Genomic DNA, 6,093 nt, shown 5'->3' with positions numbered 1-6,093 from the left:
CTCCTGGGAGAGCAGCGGAGGATGCTGCCAGGGCTTGTGCCCCTTTGCCGCTGTACCCCTGTGGCCCTGTGGCCCTGTGGCCCTGTGGGAGATCTGGAGGAAGCTCCTGGTTCCTGGGCTTGTCCTGACCCAGCCACAGCTGTCTCTGGTGGTGGTCCTTGGGGAAGTGAGCCAGCAGATGCCAGAAAGCTTGCTGTCTCTCCCTCTCTGTTCCTGTGCGCTTCCAAGCAAAGGGGGCAGAGGGAGGCAGGAGGGAGGAAGGAAAAGACAGAAAGCTGCCGGCCTCCTGCGAGGGAGCATGCTGTGTGCTGTGTGCTGTGCTGTGGCTCTAGACTGCTTTTGTCTGTCAATGCAGACCGCCAGGGCGTGCGTAGGGCTTCCGGTCATGGGTCTTGTGTGCAAGCTCTAAGAAGAGTGTCCTTGAGAGCGAATGCAACTCTGAGCTGGAGCTGGGCTGCTTCCCTTGATTTGGCAGGAGAGCCTGGGATGAGCGTCCTGCAGTGAGTGCTGGTGGCCACGAGAGGGCGCGCAAAGCTGAATTTTTTATTTTTTTATTTTATTTTTTTTTAGCAGATTTATTTATTTCATTACAAAGTCAGATATACAGAGAGGAGAAGAGACAGAGAGGAAGATCTTCCATCTGATGATTCACTCCCCAACGGAGCCGCAACGGCCGGTGCGTGCCGATCCAAAGCCGGGAACCTGGAACTTCTTCTGGGTCTGCCACGAGGGTGCAGGGTCCCAAAGCTTTGGGCCATCCTCGACTGCTTTCCCAGGCCACAAGCAGGGAGCTGGATGGGAAGTGGAGCCGCTGGGATTAGAACCGGTGCCCATATGGGATCCCGGCGCGTTCAAGGCGAGGACTTTAGCCGCTAGGCTATGGCGCCGGGCCCCAAGCTGCCCTTTCTACCCTTGGTCGGTTCAGGCCTTCTGAGCTCTAGACAGCCCAACCCGAGCCATGCTAGCGTCGTGTGGGGGTCCCGGACAGTATTCCGGGGCACGTGTTGTTGGAAGATCAGGGCTCCAAGGCCGAACAGCCGCTAGGCCACGCTGATGGGCCCCGGCTCCATGTATTTTTGCATGTGTGGGGTGGCGGTTAGGGTGATGTGATACACTACTGGCCTTCCTCGGCCTAGCTGGGTGGTGTCTGGGCATGTGGGCTCCTAAGCCAGGAGCAGGTGGATGGAGAAGTAGGCACCAGAGGTCAGCAGCCATCTGCAATAGGAAGTCCCAGGCCCCAGCTGCTGCGGAGAGCACCCTGCAACATGCAGCCCTGCTGCCCAGCACATCTGATGATGGCCCCGGAGCCACCAAGGCCCGCACAAGGGAGGGCTTTCAGGGCCTGTGCTGCCTGCACACGACAGGGTGCACAAAGCTGCCCTTTCTACCTGCAGCTAGCACTTGAGGGGTCAGCCATCCCTGTCATGTGCTTTGGAGGCAGGAATTTGGCCTCACAGCCTCCAGCCAGATGCTGCTGCCCTCTTGTTCACCAGGGAGTACTTCACCCTCCTCCAGGGATCCTTCTGGATTCAAGACTCTTTCTCCTGCTGGTCAGCTGTGGACCGTCGGCTGCCGCTGATGTGCCACCTTCCACAAGACATCCCAACAGCTGACGTCTGTTTTTCACAGAGGTCCTTCTCCCCAGGACAGGTAGAGTTGCAACATGCCTGGATCCCTCGTCTGTAGCGGCCACTCTCACAGCATGCAACGTCATAAGTTGTGCAAGCCAGGGGGACAGGCACCTTCAGCAGCCTGGTGAAGGAGCTGCTGAAGGGTCCAGCGAGGGTTGGTGTGGTGTGGTGTGGTGTGGTGTGGTGTTGGTGCGGGGTATTGTCCGAGTGGGTCAAGACTCAGCCTGCCAGGTGGATGGCCTGTATGGGTGCTGCTTCGAATCCTGGCTGCTTCCCCTGCAGTCCAGCTCCCTGCCGATCCTCCTGGGAGAGCAGCGGAGGATGCTGCCAGGGCTTGTGCCCCTGTGGCCCTGTGGGAGATCTGGAGGAAGCTCCTGGTTCCTGGGCTTGTCCTGACCCAGCCACAGCTGGCTCTGGTGGTGGTCCTTGGGGAAGTGAGCCAGCAGATGCCAGAAAGCTTGCTGTCTCTCCCTCTCTGTTCCTGTGTGCTTCCAAGTAAAGAGGGCAGAGGGAGGCAGGAGGGAGGAAGGAAAAGACAGAAAGCTGCCGGCCTCCTGCGAGGGAGCATGCTGTGTGCTGTGTGCTGTGTGCTGTGCTGTGGCTCTAGACTGCTTTTGTCTGTCAATGCAGAGCCCCAGGGTGTGCGTAGGGCTTCCGTCATGGGTCTTGTGTGCAAGCTCTAAAAAGAGTGTCCTTGAGAGAGAATGCCTCTCTGAGCTGGGCTGCTTCCCTTGGTTTGGCAGCAGAGCCTTGGATGAGCGTTCTGCAGTGAGTGCCGGTGGCCACGAGAGGGCGCGCAAAGCTGCCTTTTTTTTTTTTTTTTAACAGATTTATTTATTTTATTCCAAAGTCAGATATACAGAGAGGAGAAGAGACAGAGAGGAAGATCTTCCATCCGATGATTCACTTTCCAACCGAGCCGCAACGGCTGGTGCGTGCCGATCCAAAGCCGGGAACCTGGAACCTCTTCCAGGTCTCCCACGAGGGTGCAGGGTCCCAAAGCTTTGGGCCGTCCTCTACTGCTTTCCCAGGCCACAAGCAGGGGGCTGGATGAGAAGTGGAGCCGCCAGGATTAGAACCGGTGCCCATATGGGATCCTGGTGCGTTCAAGGCAAGGACTTTAGCCGCTAGGCTATGGCGCCGGGCCCAGGTGCCTGTTCCTGACATCGCACTGTGGCCAGATGGTCTTGACTGTCTCGTGCAGGGCTGTGTCCTCAGTGTTGGTTGATTTTTACGCATCACATGAAAATCCTGTAGCCAGAGCTGTGTGAGCTCGATGGGTGTTGTGCAAACCCCGTCCCCCTTCGGGGCGTTGCTGTCGGCCCTGTCCTCTGTGATTGGGGGAGGCTCAGGCCGGATGTGGGCAAAGGGCGGTGTGACAGGTCACGGGTGGTGTCAGTGTTTGTGTGTGTCTGTGCTGGGCACGCCCAGGGGCGTTGCCACGTCAGCATGAAGTCACCCTGCCTGCAAGGACCTCCGCAAGTTCAAGCCCCACATTGGCCGACTCGCTGGTGCAAATGGCTGGAGACCCGGGCACATGACAAGGTAAGTGGGTTCTGGGATGGCGGGTGGGTGTGCGCTATTTAGGGGTTAGGGTTTAGCTAAGCATTTTATTGGTTAAATTTTAGTATAGGATTTAGAGTTTGGTAATATGTCTGGGTCTTGTTTAGGGTCTTGGTTAGGGTTAGGGGTTCTGGTCTTGGTTAGAGGCTTGTGCGCCTGTGCCCCTGTGCCCCTGTGGGAGATCTGGAGGAAGGTCCTGGTTCCTAGGCTTGTCCTGGCCCAGCCTCAGCTGGCTCTGGTGGTGGTCCTTGGGGAAGTGAGCCAGCAGATGCCAGAAAAATTGCTGTCTCTCCCTCTCTGTTCCTCTGTGCTTCCAAGCAAATAGGACAGAGACAGGCAGGCAGGTAGGATGAGAAAGAAAGAAAGAGAAAGCTGCCGGCCTCCTGCGAGGGAGCGTGCTGTGTGCTGTGTGCTGTGCTGTGGCTCTGGACTGCTTTGTCTGCCCATGCAGACCGCCAGGGCGTGGGTAGGGTTTCCGTAATGGGACTCGTGTGCAAGCTCAAAAAAGTGAGTTCTTGAGAGAGAATGCCTCTCTGGGCCTGGCTGCTTCCCTTGATTTTGAAAGAGTCTGGTTGAGCGTCCTGCAGTGAGTGCTGGTGGCCACAAGACGGCGCCACCTTTGATGGCTCAGGCCTTTGAGCTCGAGGCAGCCCAGCCTGAGCCGTCCTAGCGTCAAAGGGGTGTCCCTGTCAGTGATCCTGGACACGTGTGGTTGGAAGATCAGGGCTCCAAGGCCGGACGGCCGCATACCAAGGCCCGGGAGGGAAGGAGGACCCTTGGGACCGAGCATCGGCCTGGGCTTCTGTGATAGGAATTGTCAGGGTGCCTTTAAGAGCAGGGCACAATGTCAGGGAACCGAAAGAACCCTGGGAGTTTAAGTCCCAAGTCAATATCCCCATAGGCCCTCTGGGAGCTGGAGTTACACACCGGATGACTAGCACTGATATTCTGCAGATGAGGTCTCCGGAAACCTTTCCACTACCCCCGTTCCTCACAGAGCACCTGAGGGGCAGGGCCTGGGCTTTGTTTACCCAGTGGAACAGCTCACCCAGTGGAGAGGCCTCCATGTATTTCTGCATGTGTGGGGTGGCAGTTAGGGTGATACAGCACTCGGCCTTCCTCTGCCGTCGTGAGAGGCGTCTGGGCAAGTACGCACAGCCGAGGAGAGCCGAGCAGAGATGAGCAGAGACCTGCAGGGCCGAGCACTGCCGAGCACGGCCGAGCAGAGACGAGCAGAGACAAGCACAGCTGAGCAGAGACAAGCAGACACAAGCAGAGACCGGGCAGTGCCGAGCAGAGACTAGTACAGCCGAGCAGAGACGAGCAGAGACAAGCAGAGACCCAGCAGGGCCGAGCAGAGACGAGTACAGCCGAGCAGAGACGAGTACAGCCGAGCAGAGACGAGTACAGCCGAGCACAGCTGAGCAGAGACAAGCAGAGATAAGCAGGCACAGCTGAGCAGAGACAAGCAGAGATAAGCAGGCACAGCTGAGCCGGCTGGCAGTGCTATATCCGTGTTGCAGTACGAGGAGATGGTCCGGCTTTTGGAGCACACTTGGGAACTTGGGACATTGTACTGCAGGAGGCAGAAGTCATGAGCAGGTAAGACAGAGGCTGGGGAGCCTCTGAGGTCTGTGACGGGGGCCGGGGAGCCTCTGAGGCCCTTGATGGGGGTTGGGGAGCCTCTGAGGCCCGTGACGGGGGCGGGGGAGCCTCTGAGGCCCGTGACGGGGTTTGGGGAGCCTCTGAGGCCCGTGACGGGGGCCGGGGAGCCTCTGAGGCCCGTGACGGGGGCGGGGGAGCCTCTGAGGCCTGTGACGGGGGTTGGGGAGCCTCTGAGGCCCGTGACGGGGGTTGGGGAGCCTCTGAGGCCCTTGACGGGGTTTGGGGAGCCTCTGAGGCCCGTGACGGGGGCGGGGGAGCCTCTGAGGCCCGTGACGGGGTTTGGGGAGCCTCTGAGGCCCGTGACGGGCGCCGGGGAGCCTCTGAGGCCCGTGACGGGGTTTGGGGAGCCTCTGAGGCCCGTGACAGGGGCCGGGGAGCCTCTGAGGCCCGTGACGGGGGCCGGGGAGCCTCTGAGGCCCGTGACGGGGGCCGGGGAGCCTCTGAGGCCCGTGACGGGGGCGGGGGAGCCTCTGAGGCCCTTGACGGGGTTTGGGGAGCCTCTGAGGCCCTTGACGGGGTTTGGGGAGCCTCTGAGGCCCGTGACGGGGGTTGGGGAGCCTCTGAGGCCCGTGACGGGGTTTGGGGAGCCTCTGAGGCCCGTGACGGGGGTTGGGGAGCCTCTGAGGCCCGTGACGGGGTTTGGGGAGCCTCTGAGGCCCGTGACGGGGGCGGGGGAGCCTCTGAGGCCCTTGACGGGGTTTGGGGAGCCTCTGAGGCCCGTGACGGGGGTTGGGGAGCCTCTGAGGCCCGTGACGGGGTTTGGGGAGCCTCTGAGGCCCGTGACGGGGTTTGGGGAGCCTCTGAGGCCCTTGACGGGGTTTGGGGAGCCTCTGAGGCCCTTGACGGGGGTCGGGGAGCCTCTGAGGCCCGTGACGGGGGCCGGGGAGCCTCTGAGGCCCGTGACGGGGGCCGGGGAGCCTCTGAGTCCCGTGACGGGGGCCGGGGAGCCTCTGAGGCCCTTGACGGGGTTTGGGGAGCCTCTGAGGCCCGTGACGGGGGCCGGGGAGCCTCTGAGGCACTTGACGGGGGCCGGGGAGCCTCTGAGGCCCGTGACGGGGTTCGGGGAGCCTCTGAGGCCCGTGACGGGGGTCGGGGAGCCTCTGAGGCCCGTGACGGGGGTCGGGGAGCCTCTGAGGCCCTTGACGGGGGTCGGGGAGCCTCTGAGGCCCTTGACGGGGGTCGGGGAGCCTCTGAGGCCCGTGACGGGGTTTGGGGAGCCTCTGCGGCCCGTGAC

The sequence above is a fragment of the Ochotona princeps genome, unplaced genomic scaffold (genome assembly GCF_030435755.1).
Source record: "Ochotona princeps isolate mOchPri1 unplaced genomic scaffold, mOchPri1.hap1 HAP1_SCAFFOLD_465, whole genome shotgun sequence".
Lineage (NCBI taxonomy): Eukaryota > Metazoa > Chordata > Mammalia > Lagomorpha > Ochotonidae > Ochotona > Ochotona princeps.
Note: the sequence above shows the minus strand (reverse complement) of the source record.